Source organism: Oryctolagus cuniculus, chromosome 10 (genome assembly GCF_964237555.1).
Source record: "Oryctolagus cuniculus chromosome 10, mOryCun1.1, whole genome shotgun sequence".
Taxonomy (NCBI): domain Eukaryota; kingdom Metazoa; phylum Chordata; class Mammalia; order Lagomorpha; family Leporidae; genus Oryctolagus; species Oryctolagus cuniculus.
The window spans coordinates 2542521-2559813 of NC_091441.1; positions in this window are offsets into that span (position 1 = coordinate 2542521).

Genomic DNA, 17293 nt, shown 5'->3' on the forward strand with positions numbered 1-17293 from the left:
GTGAAGAGGTCAGCAGGAGCGTTAGCTAAATGTCTAATGTCTGAACAGATGGTTGTTTCATTTTGTCTCATTTGTGCTACAGTGGAACTACGATTTCTTTCTTTTTTAAAGATTTATTTATTTGAAAGGCGGATTACAGAGAGAGAGAGGGAGAAGCAAAGAGAGGTCTTCCACCCGTTGGTTCACCCCCCAGATGGCTGCAACTGCCAAGGCTGGGCCGAGCTGCAGCGGGAGCCAGGAGCTTCATCCCGGTCTGGCACTGGAGTGCAGGGCTCCAAGCACTCGGGCCACCCTCTGCTGATTTCCCAGGTGCGTTAGCAGGGGCTGAATCGGAAGTGGGGCAGCCAGGACTGGAGCCAGTACCCATGTGGGAAGCCAGGCCGCAAGCAGCGGCTTAACCCACTATGCTTCATTGCTGGCCCCTGGATTTCCTGTAATCTTTTCACATGCAAATTTGACAGGATGCTGGGCTGTTCAGCACGCATGTTGTATGCGGGACGCGTAAAGGACCGGAGTGGAAATCAGGAAGTAGCAGCTCCGGTCCTGGGTGTGTGATTAACGTCTTGGAGGCTTAATTTCCATATCTGAGAAACAATGTTGGATTAATGATCTCTTCGGCACCTCTCAGCTCTGAAACGCAATGATGTGGAGTGCAATTTCAGCATTGCAAATGAGCGCCCGAATCCCTAACCAGTGCCGCGCAGCGTTTATGGCACCATGTTAATCACGGACATAGTTATTTGATGCCAGTTTTTCTTAAAGGAATAGAATCTCCATCTAAAATAAAAAATATTCCGCTAAACCACGTGAAATTGCTTATGTCGACCATTTTTCACTCAAGGGGTGATTTCATGTGATTCAACCTAATACCGTCTCTTGAAACAACCTACTTTAAGGCAAGAGGACCAGATGTATGAGGATTTTTAAAAATTACATGAAAATCTACAATGAACATGGAGAAGAGAAAGAGAACATCATAAAATATATTCAGTATAGTTTCCATACTTTCTTAAAGAGACGGAGTGAGGTTTGTTTGCTTCTGTGCCGTCTTCCTATTGAACATTCTTGCAGTCGTTTGCAGACTGTTCCGCCGGCCAGAGCAGCTCTTCCAGGCTCTGTCCCCAGCGTCCTGGAGAAGGGAGCGGGGGTGCCACTCCAGCACCACAGACAGGGGACATTGAATTGTGTGCCCGAGACCTGGGTGCACAGCTGGGATTCGAACCCAGACCACAGAACTCCAGAGGTCTTGCTCTTTCCCCTTCTGCCAGACGTCCAGCAAATGAGCACTCGCGATTCGGAAGTCGAATGCACCGTTCAGTGCTCACTGACCCTGCATCGAGGGTCCCAGGACACAACCGTGATGAACACACATGCAAACGGGAGCGGCTGCGTGGCAGACTGAGTGTCTTCCCCGGGTCTTGGTGTCACCTGGAGCCAACGGTGCGGTGCCAGTGCAGCTCGCGGGGCTCAGGGCGCCCCCCCCCCCCCGGGGAGGTGAGCCGGCACCACACAGCTGCTGCACCACGTGGGCCCTGTGCCGCGAGGCAGGCCCCAGACAGGGAAGTGCCCACACCCACAGGGCTGTTGTCAGCCAAAGGCCACAGTGTGGCCAGAGCCTGGCTTGCAGGAGGCAGGGAGGGTCATGTCTGTTCACCAGGGAAGGCAGAGGACGGCACTGCTCCTCACGGTCGCCAAGGCTCTGACCGAGGCCAACAGTGCTGAGCGACGGCAGTGCTCGCCCCTGGAGGCTCAGTGACATCAGGGCGATAGCCTGGGGACGAAGGGTGGGGCGATGGCCTGGGGCCTCAGTGACATCGGGGTGATGGCCTGGGGACGAGGGGTCGGGCGATGGCTGGGGATGAAGGGTCAGGCGATGGCCTGGGGATGAGGGGTCGGGTGATGGCCTGGGGATGAAGGGTGGGGCGATGGCCTGGGGACGAGGGGTCGGGTGATGACCGGGGACGAAGGGTCGGGGCGCTGGGCTGGAGCAGATACGTGGGCCCAGCAGTGGAGCAGCCCTGCTCGCCACAGCCAGGCCGGCCGCTCACCAGCTGACACCACATGTGCGGCTGCGCCTGCTGCTGCTTTGGGCCTTGGAAACGCTGTCACAGGGCAGGAGGTGGCCGCCCAAGGGAAACAGGTGCAGTTCCACCTTGATCATCAGCCAGAGGACCAACAGAGTGGGCGTGTGTGAGTGTGTGTGTGAGTGTGCATGTGAGTGTGTGTATGTGTGAGTGTGATTGAGTACGAGTGTGTATGTGTGAGTGTATGCGTGTACGTGCATGTGAGTGTGTGACTATGTGTATGTACGTGAGTGTCCAGGTGAGTGTGTGTGAGTATATGTGAGTTTGAATGTGTATGTATGTGCATGTGAGTGTGTGACTGTGTACGTGTGTGCAAGTGTGCATATGTGAGTGTGTTTATGTGTGTATGTGTGTATGGGTGAGTGCACAAGTGTGTGTGACTGAGTGTGCATATATGTGAGTGTGTGTATGTGTATGAGTGTATGAGTGTGTATGAGTCCATGAGAGTGTGTGTTAGAGTGTGTGAGTGCAACTGTGTGTGAATGTATTATAAATGAGTGTGAGAGTATACGTATGTGTGTGAATGTGAGTGTGAGTGAATGTGTTCGGCTGTGTATGTATGTGCATGTGAGTGTGTGTATGAGTGTGTGTGTGTGAGTGTATATGAGTGTGAGTATATGTGTGTATGTATGTGTATGTGAGTGTGTGTATGTGAAATTATGTGTACGTGAGTGTGTATATGTGTAGGAGTGCAAGTTTGTGTGTATGAGTGTGTGTGTCTGTGTGTGTATGTGTGTATGTGAGTGTGTATGAGTGTGAGTGTGTGTAAGTGTATATGAGTGTGAGAGTATATGTGTGTGTATGTGAGTGCGAGTGTGTATATGTGAGTGTATATGAGTGTGAGAGTATATGTGTGTGAGTGTATATGTGTGTGAGTGTGTATGTGAGTGTGTGTATGTGTATGAGTGTGTGTGTCTGAGTGTGTGTGTGAGTATATATGAGTGTGAGAGTATATGTGTGTATGTGAGTGTGTGTATGTGTGTGAGTGTATGTGTGGGTGTATGGATGTGAGAGTATATCTGTGTATATATGTGTATGTATGTGAGTGTATGTATGTGTATGTGAGTGTGTGTATGTGTATGTCAGTGTGTGTATGTGTATGACTGTGTGTCTGAGTGTGTGTGTGAGTATATATGAGTGTGAGAGTACATGTGTGTATGTGAGTGTGTGTATGTGTCTGAGTGTTTGTGTGGGTGTATGGATGTGAGAGTATATGTGTGTATATATGTGTGTATGTGAGTATCTGAGTGTGTGTGAGTGTATATGAGTGTGAGAGTATATGTGTGTATGTGAGTGTGTGTATATATGTGTATGTGAGTATCTGAGTGTGTGTGAGTGTATATGAGTTTGAGAGTACATGTGCGTGTATATGTGTGTGTATGTCAGTGTGAGTGTGTGTGTGTGTATGTGTGAGTGTCTGAGTGTGTGTGACTTTGCCACAGTGCTGTCCACACCACAGCTGTGGCTCTTCCGTGAGGTTTCCTTCTTTCCTTTGTGGAACGAGCAAGGCGACCAGAGCCCGCAGGAGCCTCCCCTTCCCTGGCGCGGGACTGGGCGTCCACACACGCGTGCACATGCACACACACACACACACACACACGACCCTCAGTGTCCTGTCTGCTCACGAGAGCACCGCTGACAGCCGGAGGCACCTGCTGCAGACAGCCGTGGGACTGAGTAGCGACCCCCAGAGCCGAGCAGCTGCAAGTGGGGGCTCTCAAAAGTCAACACAAATCAGGGGGCTTGAAAAGCCCCAGGCCATGGTTCCCAGCAGGATTGGGGACTTCACCCTCCTGAGGAATTCAGAGAAGTGGCATTTCCTGCGGCAGAGGAAGGGTGTGTAGCACTGTCCGACCAGCACCACCGTCAGGAGGCGCAGTGCAGCTCCGGGGACCCCGGAGGCTGAGACTGGGGGTTGGAGGGTTTGCACTGCCCGTCTGCCCAGCTGGCACCGTCCCCTCGCCCCTCTGGCTGGAAAAGCCCAGCACAAGCAGAGCCTTGAGCGCTGTGTCGGGAGAGTGAGGGCACTGAGCGTGCAGGCAGGTCCCACCATGTCCTGTGGGGTGGGGCAGCCATGGGGATCCAACGTGGCGTCAGGGGACAGTGGTGCCAAATGTGATGAACGCTGCAGACCCACGGGAGCAGAGAGAAAGCGGAACTACGGGACAAGCGGCTGAGCGGGGCAGAAGCAAAGCACACCTCCCCAGCTGGCCTGCCTGAACCACAAACAGCCCGCCTATCGCCAGGAGGGGGCCCGTGGGCTCCGCGTGGTCTGATGGTCGGGGGCTGAACCCGTTTATGCAGGGCCATCTCAGATACAGCTCTGGACCCGCGACACAGAGCCCAGGGGGTCACCCATCTCCCTAGCGAAGGAAAAGTCTGTGATTTGCTGAAAAATTATAATTTAAAATACCATTTCCCAAGCAATACATTCTCATCATAAAAACTCAAGTCCAGAAGAAATGGGTGAAGTCCGTTAGGCCTGTAAAAGCCTTCAAGTGCAGGGGTGAACTCCCAAGGCCAGGTCTGCGCCCTGTGCTCCACCTGCCCCATGTGCACCCCTGCCCAGGGGTGACTCGGGCCAGGGCCCGGGGTCCACGGATGTCTCCCTCCACAGCCTCTCACCTCCAGGTGGACCACAGGCCAGTCCCTGCTCTGAATCAGAAGCCCTGGAGGGGGTGGGCTCAGGGGCCTGTGTGTCCCCAGACCCCCCCCCCCAGATGCTGAAGTGTGCTCCCCTGGGTGCAGCAGGGGACCCGTCTCTGAGCACTGGGTGCAGCAGGCGACCCGTCTCTGAGCACTGGGTGCAGCAGGCGACCCGTCTCTGAGCACTGGGTGCAGCGGGGCACCCGTCTCTGAGCACTGGGTGCTGTAGGGCACCCGTCTCTGAGCACTGGGTGCAGCGGGGCACCCGTCTCTGAGCACTGGGTGCAGCGGGGCAGCCGTCTCTGAGCTCTGGGTGCAGCAGACGACCCGTCTCTGAGCACTGGGTGCAGCGGGGCAGCCGTCTCTGAGCACTGGGTGCAGCAGGGGACCCGTCTCTGAGCACTGGGTGCAGCAGGCGACCCGTCTCTGAGCACTGGGTGCAGCAGGGGACCCGTCTCTGAGCACTGGGTGCAGCAGGCGACCCGTCTCTGAGCACTGGGTGCAGCAGGGGACCCGTCTCTGAGCACTGGGTGCCGCAGGGCACCCGTCTCTGAGCACTGGGTGCAGCAGGCGACCCGTCTCTGAGCACTGGGTGCAGCAGGCGACCCGTCTCTGAGCACTGGGTGCAGCAGGGGACCCGTCTCTGAGCACTGGGTGCCGCAGGGCACCCGTCTCTGAGCACTGGGTGCAGCAGGCGACCCGTCTCTGAGCACTGGGTGCAGCGGGGCACCCGTCTCTGAGCACTGGGTGCAGCAGGGGACCCGTCTCTGAGCACTGGGTGCAGCAGGGGACCCGTCTCTGAGCACTGGGTGCAGCAGGGGACCCGTCTCTGAGCTCTGGGTGCAGCGGGGCACCCGTCTCTGAGCACTGGGTGCAGCAGGCGACCCGTCTCTGAGCACTGGGTGCAGCAGGGGACCCGTCTCTGAGCACTGGGCGCAGCAGGGGACCCGTCTCTGAGCACTGGGCGCAGCAGGGGACCCGTCTCTGAGCACTGGGTGCAGCAGGGGACCCGTCTCTGAGCACTGGGTGCAGCAGGTGGTCTCTGAGCACTGGGTGCAGCAGGGGACCCGTCTCTGAGCTCTGGGTGGAGTCCCAGCAGCTCCACTTCCAGCCCAGCTCCCTGCTGCTGACTGGTGACCTGGATGGAGCTCCTGGTTGCTGGCTTCAGCTGGGCCCAGCCCTGGTGGTTGCAGGCAACTGGAGGAGAGAAGCAGCAGACGGATCTCCCCACCTCCGCCCGCTGCCCTTCAGATACATAAATATATATATATATTTTAAAAAATTTATTTGACAGGTAGGGATATAGACAGTGAGAGAGAGAGACAGAAAGGCCTTCCTTCCATTGGTTCACTCCCCAATTTGCCATTACAGCCGGTGCTGCGCCGATCCGAAGCCAGGAGCCAGGAGCTTCTTCCAGGTCTCCCATGCAGGTGCAGGGCCCAAGCACCTGGGTCATCCTCTACTGCCCCCATAATTAAATATTTTTAAAAGTCAAACTTTTTATTCTAAAGATGTGTAAAATGCCAGGTCGATCTATTACTTGTAGAATTACCTTCTTCGTTAACTGCCATTTCTTTGACACTCCTAAATCGTGCGATTTGTAATCTTCTAGTTCCTAAACACGGGGTGAGATGAAAGTGGGAACTTGTGGGTGACTTGGCCCCACGTGAGGTTCTTGTGATTGGCACCCGGGAAATCTGCACTCGCCCGTGGGTTCCAGGCGGCCCTGTGTGAGCCGGCTCACGACTGCTCTCGTCTGGATTCTTCATGGGCATCTCTGGTCCATGGGAAAGCCGCCCCAGAAATCGCACACAGCCCGGGGTGCAGCTGAGGACCGGGGGAAAAGGACACAGATGTGCGTTCACGCACCTGGGGTTTGGTCCAAGAGCAGCCCCACGTGGCCTAGGGCAGCCAGGTGCACAGGAAGGGATGGGCCAGCAAGGGACCCCGTGGAGGGAGAAGGAGCAGAGAAGCTGAGGCCAGGATGTCCCTGCCCCTCCCCGTCACCGACCTGGCCCGCCCTCCCATTTTTGCTCCGCTGTCACCTCCTCTTCTCGCCCTCCACCACTCAGCCAAGTCGGGGACACCCATCCCTCTGGCCAGGCCTGGCATGGGGCCACTCTCATGGTGCTCAGACCACTGGCACCCGCAGCCCTCACCAGCAGTCGGGTTGGGGGCCTGAGTCCCCGCACGAGCCCCGCCCTGCAGAGCTGAGCTGCATCCCAGCGTCCGTGCGCCCGCTTCTGCCTCCACCACATCTAGAACTCTCAAGATCACCGCGCTGGACCCCAGGCAGGTGGCTATCCCTTCTGCTCGCCAGTCCTCTGACAGGACGCTGTTCCTGCTGACCAGGCGTCCCCACCCCGGAAGGCGCTGGAGTGCACAGGAGAGACCGGGGGAGGCCGTGGCAAGTGGTTGCACTCCACCAGCTCTGAGCATTTGTGCTGAACATTGTAGCATCACAACGCACGGTGGCCTGTCCACCCTGGCGTTACGTTTAGGGGCCACTGTTATGACGTAGCAGGTGAAGCTGCCAGCATCCCACATGGGCACTGATTCAAGTCCCGGCTGCTCCACTTCTGCTCCAGCTCCCTGCTATGGCCTGGGAAAGCAGTGAAGATGACCTAGGTGCTTGGGCCCCTGCAGTCACGTGACAGACCCTGAAGTAGCTCCTGGTCCAGCCCGGGCCAGTGTGGCCATCTGGGGAGTGAACCAACAAATGGAAGAGCTCTCTCTGTCCCTCTCTCTATGTATATAATTCTTCCTTTCAAATAATAAATATTTTTAGATGTTTTTATTTATTTGAAAGGCAGAGTTACAGGGAGGCAGAGGCAGAGAGAAGTCTTCCATCCACTGGTTCACTCCCCAGATGGCTGCAACAGCTCGAGAGAGCTAAAGCCAGGAGCCAGGAGCTTCTTCCAGGTCTCCCACATGAGTGCAGGGGTCCAAGCACTTGGGCCATCTTCTACTGCTTTCCCAGGCCATAGCAGAGAGCTGGATTGGAAGTGGAGCGGCCGGTTCTCAAACCTGTGCCCATATGGGATGCCGGTGCTGCAGATGGCAACTTTATCTACTACTCCACAGCGCTGGCCCCTAAATAAATCTTTAAAGAAGTGCTGAACAAAGCATTGGAATGAATACGCATGGCCTGTGTGACGGCACAGACGTGGCACTAGAAGTCTTCTTTGGGGCGTGCCTGTGAGGTTCTGATGTCGCTTTGTGGTGGGTTACAAAGAGGCAGGTGTTCACTCAGATCCTGGCATTCTCCTGCGAGAAGCGAAGCTTTAGCAGGGAAAGTGAACTCGGCCCAGTGGTGTCCACGCGCTGACTCGGGCTGGAGCAGCGCCGTGTGCCCCAGTGTCGAATCTCAGCGGCTCAGCTGCAGCGGGTGGCCTGGTGGAGCGTACATTCTGGAACGTTCTCCGTCGGGATGGTAGGGAACAGGCTCCCAGCTGCCCAGAGCTGGACACGCGTGCCACTGGCAAAGGTAAGCGTCTGTCCTGGGCGGGGGGCACCTGCGGCCCAGGCAGGCCCCTGGCTCCAGCTGGGTGTGAGGGGGTCTGACGCCATCTTCCGCCCCCCAGGGCTGAGAACCAACGCCCTCCCCCACTTCCCATGGGGGTCATCAGTGCTGCTGTGACCCGCGCGCCCCCTGGGACCCCCTCCCTGCTCCCTAAGAGAAGTCAAGGCTCCAGGGAGACACCACACGCACACACCGTGCGTTCAGCGACTGCAGATCTGTGCCCCTTCACAGGCAACGGGAGCGGCGGCGCACAGGGTCGCCCCCACATCGCAGACCGAGTTACTACGTCCGGCTTTCTCCGCCCCTTCCAGCGTGCTTGCTCACACTTCTCTAACCCGGACGCTCCTGCGGAGCCTTTATGGAGCACCGGCTGTGTGTCGAAGGCCGTTCTCTCGTCTCCCAGCGACCTTGGGAGTCGGTGAGGCCCTCACCCCCGTTTGCAGGTGGGAGCCTGGAGCACGTGGCGCCGGGCACAGCTGGGAGGCGCAGGGTCAGTATGGAAACGCGGGCGACGTGGCCCGGAGCAGGCGCTTAACTGCCGTACTGCGCTGTTGAAATAAACTGAAGGCGGACAGCACCCTCCCACCCCAGCCTCGATCGTCCATCTCACGCAGAAAAGATTCCATTTGTGCACAACCACACCCTTCGGCCGTGACAGCGACGTTCTCTGGAACCGGAAGAGGAGGGATGTGATCTCTCCTTCCCCTCCACCCGGGCCTGCTAAAACCCTCCCCGTGTCATCACTCAGCCCAACCCTGCCCCAGACCCGACCAAAGGAGCCTCCTCGGATGTCCGTGACGCCGCCTGCTTGGTCTGAGCCCGGAGCCTCTCTCTGCACCTGTGAGGATCGGCACCTGCGGCAGCGCAAACTCACGGCATCAGGACGGCCTGGGACTCACCCATGCCGGGAACACGGATGTACCGAGTCTCGCCGGCCACCTGTCACGCTGTACGGCCACGGAGCAGGCCCTTGCTGTCCACCCAGTTTGAAGGTGAGGATTTCCAGGTGTCTACAAAGGTGAGTACGGACACAGCAGGACGTCCATCTGGCGGAGGAGCCGTTCAAACCCACAACAGCTGTCGCCACTGAGATGGCTCAGGACAGCCGTGGGGGATGTGGGGAGAGAGCACAGGCTGATCGAGGCAAGCTAGGGAGGCTTCCTGGGAGAGGCGAGAGCTGAACGTAGGCAGGCACCTGGAACGTCCACCCGGAGTCCACCCCGCCCCAGCTGCAGAGGTGCCGGCTCCCGACAGCCCCCAGCTGAGGGCCCCCCCCCGGGAACGGCCCTCCCTGGAGAGGGGTGCCCCATCCAGCTGCAGCCCCCAGCCAGGGACTGCCGACGTGAGGGCAAAGCCCAGGAGCATGCGAGGTCCTGAGCTGCAGGGGCCAGCGGGGCCTCGGGGCACCTGCCCTTCAGCTCCCCTGCTGCTCCTGCCCACTGTGTCCTTGCGGTCCCAGAGTGGCTGCCGGAGCCTGCTGTGTGGGCACTCTCACCACTTCCGGCCTCTGTGCCGTCCTCGACCGAGCTACTAGGAGCACTCGGCCTGTGCCTCCTCAGCCGTGAAACAGGGTTCACCCCGGCCCTTAGCTCAGTGCTCAGTGCCGGGCGCACACAGAGGAAGACAGAAGAGGACAGCGAGAGGCGCAAGTTGTCCCTGGGTCCACGCCTGGGGCACACGAGGTCTCCACACTGACAAGATTTCAGGGCAGGGCTGCGTGCGCGCGTGCGTGCAAACACACGCTCTGCAGGAAGAAACTGGGACGCAGAGGTGCATGCTTTGTGGTTCCCACATGGCTGCACTCCTGTGCCCCTTTCCTGGGGATGGGAGTTCCTGTCCTTACGCTGAGGGTCTCTGTGTGCACCATGCATCCAGGCTTTCAGAAGAGCAGGAAGCCGGCCCAGAAGGTGTCAGTGTCTCCTGGGCCAGCCCAGTGCGCTCAGCCTGGGGCCCTGCGTGGCCACTGCGTGTCCATCAGTGAGGAGCGGATCAGCAGGACAGGCCACATTCCCACCAGGGGCTGTGGTTCAGCCGTACGAAGGAACATGGCACTATATACACTGTACCGTGCATGGAGGCCACGTGCCAGAAGCCAGGCTTGAAAACCCAGGTGGTCCATGGTCCTGTATGGGTGGGAAACGTGGAGAACAAGCAAATCCCTGAAGACAGGGGGCAGGCTGGTAGGCTCCAGGCTCTGGATGACAGGACGTGGTGGGCTGGCACAGCCCTGAGAATGCACTCAGTGCTACCGAGTGGTGCACTCCAAAGTGGTCCGTTCTTTCTTCCTTTAAGATTTTATTTATTTGAGAGGCAGAGTTACAGAGAGAGGGAGAGGCAGAGAGAAAGGCCTTTGGTCTGCTGGTTCACTCCCCCAACAGCCGCGATGGCTGAAGCTGGGCTGATCCGAGGCCAGGAGCCTCTTCCAGGTCGCCCACGTGGGTGCAGGGGCCCAAGGACTTGGGCCATCTTCTACTGCTGTCCCAGGCTGCAGCGGAGAGCTGGAACAGAAGTGGAGCAGCTGGGACCGGAACCAGCTCCTATATGGGATGCTGGCACTGCAGGCGGAGGCTTAGCCCACTAAGCCACGGCGCCGGCCCAGTAACATGGTCAGTTTTATAAGACATAGTTTAGCTTCAATAAAAAATCTAGGATTAAGTCTCGGAGAGATGCAGGGGTGGGGGAGTAAGGCTTTGGGATTCAAAGGGGTTGACTACGCACGATATTTCCACTGCCTTCTGGCTCCTGGGCATCACAAGGACCGATGTTGTGGCACGAGAGACATCCTGAGCTCAACCGGCAGATTTGCAAACAAACTCCTGGAAGAGCATCTTTTCCCCTTTAATTGCTGGGGACTACTCTTAATTTAGTCTTTGGCACATAGTTAATCCTTGGCTCTCCTTCCAAATTAATTGATAAAACATCACAGTAGCAATCTTTGGGGAAGAGAAATTCAATGTAATCCATTTTTTTCTGTTTGCTAGCTCTTCTGCTAATTGGGTTGATGGGGAAGAAGTTTGAAGTTATTGGTTAAATAGAGGGTTTTGGATTATCTGTGAATTTCAATTATCCATGCTTCACCTGGCCCCAATTAGCACTAATAATTGAGTTAACTGAATAGAAGTCATTTCCCATCATATCAGTTTTGCTACAGGCTTATTAATTGTTTCGCTAATGGAGCCCCCTCCCTACACAAAGCCCCTTTCTCTGCAGCAGGCTCTCACACCCCTCCCCACATTGGGCCCCTTGAATGCTGTGTAGCGCAGAAAGTTAACTGTATAGCTACTGGTACGAGACAAGCGTCCTGAACAACCGAGCACTTGTAGCCAGAACAAGGCAGAAGTCTCTCAGCTGGGTTCGGCAAACCCCAGCACGTCCAGCCAGGAGCCTGGAAATCTTCACCAGTGCTTTCGAGTGAGTTGTATTTTCCATTTTGATCCAGACCGTTGCTGCCTGAATTTACCCAAGCGCCTGTTAATTTCGGCCATGTACCCATTTTCAGATGTGTTATTAGCTAACCTCTCCCAGTTTCCACTTCTCTGCCCGGACACATTTGTATTTATACGAAACACAATGCAAATCCCCCATTCCCAGCGCCCCCCCACCACCGACCCTCTTTGATCTCCCAGTCCCAACATCCCTTAACCTGACATAGAAATTAGCCGGGCCCTCCTGGGGCCTGCGGGGGCGGCAGGGCTCCTGCTCCTGGCCCTCTCTCCCCCTGCCGCATCGTGTTTTCCCATCACCATGGAGATGAGCCCAGTACACAGAGTGCAACAACCCCGGGGAGTGGGAGAAGTCTCTGCCCAGATAGAATTACCCAGCACACAGAGGCTCTTGGTAACGGGTGCGGGGAGGGACACCATCAGATTACAGGTGAAAGCCGACACCCTGGTTCCCTCAGAGCCACAGCAGACCTGTTACCCTGGGCAGCCACAGCCACAGGGGGACAGCGGCTGTGGGCGGGAACGGGGAGCTCCCTCCCGCTCCAACCACAGCCCCAGTGTCAGATACAGGAAACAGCAGCACCCGCGTGCCATGCCGCCTGCGTGTGCGTGTGCGTGCATGTGCGTGTGTGTAGGGGAGGGATGTTATCCGGTCCTTCTCTAACACTGGGGGACAGCTCTGCGCCCCGGCGATTGCTCTCAAGAATTAATAAATTAATCGAGGCACCACAGTTTCCTCTGGCTTCTACCCAGCCATCTGCGTGTCAGAGCTCCAGGCTTGCAAGTTTTGCTTCCCCAGTATCATGTGTGTCTTATTTTCATTTCTTTTTAGTGGTGCGTTTGATTCTGGTTACAGAACCACTGATCCGTAAGAAAAACTGGGAGACATAACTACTTGATAAAGGCGTAAATGGGCATTTTCACTTAGGGCAGCCAGTGGTGTTTTTAGACAGGCGATCAGTGCAGGTTTTCTAAATTACCTGGTAACATCTGAAGTATCAATTCATCCTTTATTTGGCTACCTTGGCGAACATCAAGTGGCCACGGTCCGAGTTACGAACTGTGACGTTAGTTGGGGAATCATTCCTACCCTCCTTACCCGATTTTTGTGACATGCCTCAGTCACTTTTCTTGCAAAACATGATTGGATTCCATCACGTGTGTGCACTGTCGTGATCTTATCAACTTTCCAATGCTATTCGATTTCGATTTAAGGTTTGGAAACAAACCTCTCCCACACACCTCACACCAACAGGACTCTGATGTAAGTCTCAGGTACCCGACGGCAGCTGTTGCCACGACTCTTAAAAATAAATATTAGTCTGCCAGAGAGTCTTGACGATCTACTGAATATTTTTGGTATTTATTCAACAGAATTACAGACAGAGGAGATTCTTTAAAAAATAAAAAAACAACCACACTATTTCTTCTCATCCCTGAAGGCTGTTTCGTACCCTCATTTTCCACGTACAACACCTTGTGGCTGTGTCCAGGTAATGGAAACACCTTGAAGAAAACCTCACTGCGGCTTCCCTTTCCCGAGATGCATGCGTGGGTTCACCCTCCCCACCACAGCTCTGCCGCTCCAACCCGGCTGCTGTCTGGGAGAACAAACCTGTTGAAAACATGCACCTTGGGGCCGGCGCTGTGATGTAGTGGGTAAAGTCGCCGCCTGCAGTGCCGGCATCCCATATGGTCACTGGTTCTGGTCCTGGCTGCTCCATTTCCGATCCAGCTCTCTGCTATGGCCTGGGAAAGCAGTAGAAGATGACCCAAGTCCTTGGGCCCCTGTACCCACGTAGGAGACCGGGAAGAAGCTCCTGGCTCCTGGCTTCAGATCAGCACAGCTCCAGCTGTTGTGGACACTTGGGGAGTGAACCATCGGATGGAAGACCTCTCTCTCTCTCTCTCTCTGCTTCTCCTCTCTCTGTGTAACTCTGACTTTCAAATAAATAAATACATCTTTAAAAAAAGTGCCTCCCCGAAATCATCTCAGGGCTCTTGATGGTGCAAACATCGTTGCCCCTGCAGACACCCATTTCTAAACAGGAGAGCTCAGGAGAAACCCCTCTGAGTGGCCAGGACACAAACATAATACCAGTGCAGGCAGATGTCAGTTTTGGTGAAAATCAGCAAAATGGCCGTGGAAGTCTCTGATAGTCGACAATACGCACCTACAGGACATAAGCACCTGCTTCCTGGTGGCCTGGCTGACCGGGAACATCCCAGCGTGCTGTACTTTTCTTGTGTAAGTTGTGGACTGCACAGAGCAGGCACACCGCGAAGGGGAAGGACGCCGTCCCCCGCCAGCGTCTGTCGACGAGCGGCTTAGGAAATCAGGATTTGTGTCCCTGGACCGCTCCAGGGTTCGGAGGAGAGCTCCTGGCCGTGGCCTGGCCCAGGAAGGACCGGCCTGGCCCCCCACGCAGCACCTGAATGGGCCCACTGAGGTCAGAGGCCGCAGCCTGGGAAGGCTGCTGACTCAGCAGGAAGGTGGGGCTGCCCCCAGCCAGGCCCCCTCCCCCCAGGCTCCCTGCCCCACCCAGAGACACGCACCAGGCTTTGGCTGAACATTCATCAAAACAAGAGTTCAGTCTTTGTTCAGAAATCCCCTAGGATTTGGCTGAGAAGAAGGATGTCGGAGGTGCGTGTGCGCCCGCCATGGGGTCACAGTCTGGCCTCGGCAAATGCCGTGTTCATTTGCAATCCGCTGCCACAAAACCGGCCTCCCGGGCTGCCTGGCCAAGTGCACAGAGAAGGGGATCTGTAAGGTTAATTTATTTGTGGCTTAAGTTTCTCCAAGGCTATTAACAATATATGGCCTGGGATTGTTAGAAATCAGTGGTATCCTTTTAAACGGGCATTGCTATTGAAATGGCAAGAACAATCCCCCGGGAGCCACTTAGAGGCTGTTTGTTAGGACCACAGTTCCCTGAGTAGTTTAATTGTACTTTTCCTGTTCGCCTGTACACTGCCACACAAAGATGACGACAGAGCCTTGGAGGGTCAAGTGTGGGGAGCACGCGTGGCACGCTTGTACCTCCCAGTGCCCCCCTGCAAACGTAAGGTGTGGTCCCACCAGGCCACGTGGTTCTTGAAGCCCCCTCCTCCCCAGCGCCGCTGTTCCTGGGACACCTGTGTCTGAAACTCATTGTCTCCGAGACCAAAGGATAAGTTCAAACAATATAAAAATTAAAGTCTTGTACTTAACCCTGTATGGTATAAGAAATAAAGCAATCAAAGAAATTGAAATCCCACCAAAATGGTAGGAAGGAAGTTCTATGAAAATGGCAGATAATTTGTTTTTAGGGACAGGAAGGGATTTATTTCACAGGAGAAATGTCAACTCAGGAATCTGTCCTTGCAAACCAGATAGCTTCTGCAACACGTCCCCTCCTGTGGCGGAAGCGGCAGACACTCGTGTCTTTTTGACGTGACAAAGTGTTTTCTCGGGTTTCAAAACTACAGAACGGCTTTCAGCCCAGGCCGTGTGCACGGGAGTGGCCTGCAGGAGGTCGCCTTGAGTGTGAGCTGCGCGCGGCTTCCAGTGCTACCGCCAAGGGCGTCCTTAAGCCTGGGGAGAAAGTAGGCACTGTGCCGTGCACCTGCCCCACTTTGGCCCAGAACAAAACCCTGTCCTACCAGGACGCTGCAGGTTTGCCCTCCCCTCCCCACTGAAGGAGGGAGTGCTATCAGCGCTTTCACTTCTTAGGCTGAGGTGGGGCCTGGCAGTTTTGGGAGTTAACCATTAACCTCTCTCAAGTCTTGACGGATTTCCCTGCAAGCAGAAATACGCCCCTTTCCCCAGTGCTCCTCCTTGTCTGGCCTCCTCTTCTCTGTACTCCCACTGGACCCCTGTGGGCCTCAACCTGCATTTATTTCAGCAGAGAATTTGGGCTAAATAAGATGGGTAAAAGGCAAGTGGAGTGCTCATACTGGACATTTACTTTGCACATTAAAAGCTGATCATTAATCCTGTACTTTAACTCTACCAAGGTCAGGAGCCATTTTTCCTGGGGAGCTGAGGCAGGGATGAACTCCAGTGCCTGCTACAAAGGGACGAACCCAGGAGCAGTCCGTGTCAAACCCACACGCGGCAAAGTCACCCTGGAAGAATCAGTTTGTCAACAGCACATTACCGGGAGGCTAAGATTCCAGGACAGACTGCAGGCTCAGTGGGATGAGCTGGGGGTGAATGCCAGTGCAGTCCACGCATAAACACAAATACAAAATCTGCACAGCTGTGCGTGTGTAGACGCGCCTAGGAGGGTGCTGCCGCGGGCGTCTGTAACTTCGCGTTAGTTGGGTGAACCAAGGGAGCCACAGGCCCAAGGGGCCAGCGGACCATGGATTTGTTTTCTAGTGTTTCGCAAAATCCAGACACTGAGTGAAGATGTCTAAAACAGAACTGGCCCAACGATGCTTCCAGATGACCAGCGACAGGAACGAGCAAATCACATCGAGTGGCGCTATGGTGGGGCCGGGCTGGCTTCCCAGCCTGAGGCCGATGCCCCTGGCCCCTGCGCCTTCGAAGCTGGCCTCTGTGGCTCCGCCTGCACCCGGACAAGGGACACGGCCCCTAGAAGCTTGGAAGTCTAGGTTTTGCACAAACAGCCACTTAAAACCATCTGTTCAAGAAGTGTGTCACTGCCCCCGGCATCACATCTTCGCCGCTAACACGAAAGGGGCAAGTGAGGAGCCTGCATCGCGCAGAACTGCGGCTCAGGTGCCCGCGCGCACAGACGGCTGCGCAGGCCGGGCCTCCCGCGCCCGGGGCCAGGGCTTCGTGCCCGGGGCCAGCGAAGTGCCGAGGCTGCGGCCAGCCCCTCGCGTGCGCTGAGGGGATCACTTAGGTCTCGCCCACCCAGTTCATCCTACGCCGAACCCCACCCCTCGAACGCCATTTCCCTGGGCCTGCAAGCCCCTGGGGCGTGCAGCTCTCGACTCTCGACCCGAGAGCGGCGGGCAGCGATAGAGGTGCCCACGCAGGAAGGCGGGAACCTGCAGATCCTGACGCCGAGCCTCGCTGGGGGAGGACGGAGTCGCGGTGCGCGCTGCGGCCCCAGCCCCGCGTCCCCGCCGCGCCTCTGCGCGCTCAGCCGCCCGCCCGGGGAGTGAACCCCTGAGGCTGCGGAAGTTGGGCCCCCACCGAGCGCGCCCCCTGAAACACCAGGCGCTTCTGCGCTCGCAGTAACTCGCTTCCCGTCCACACCACTGGACGAAGCCGGGGCACGCCGAGGCGCGGCAGCCCTTCCGGGTCCTGCCTCTCGGGGTTCCCCGCGCAGGGCAGCGGGTTTGCCTCGGACGCCTCCAGGGTGCGGGAGGGTTGGTCTGGCGGAGAAGCCGCGTGCGCCCCGCGCTGGGGCGTCCTGAGGCCCTGGGACAGCGGGGTCGGGTGGGCCTCAAGTCCCAGCAGGCGGGCACCCGGGGCCTGCACCCTCGCCCCCGCATCGCACTTGGCGGTGCTGCGATTCACGCGTCGGGCTGTGCGGCTCCCTGCCAAGCTCGCGGAGCTGAGAGCCGTTTCAGACGCGCACGTGGAGAGCTCTCTGCTCCAAACGCGCGCTCGCCTCGCCCCGCAGAGCGGAGAGGAGAGG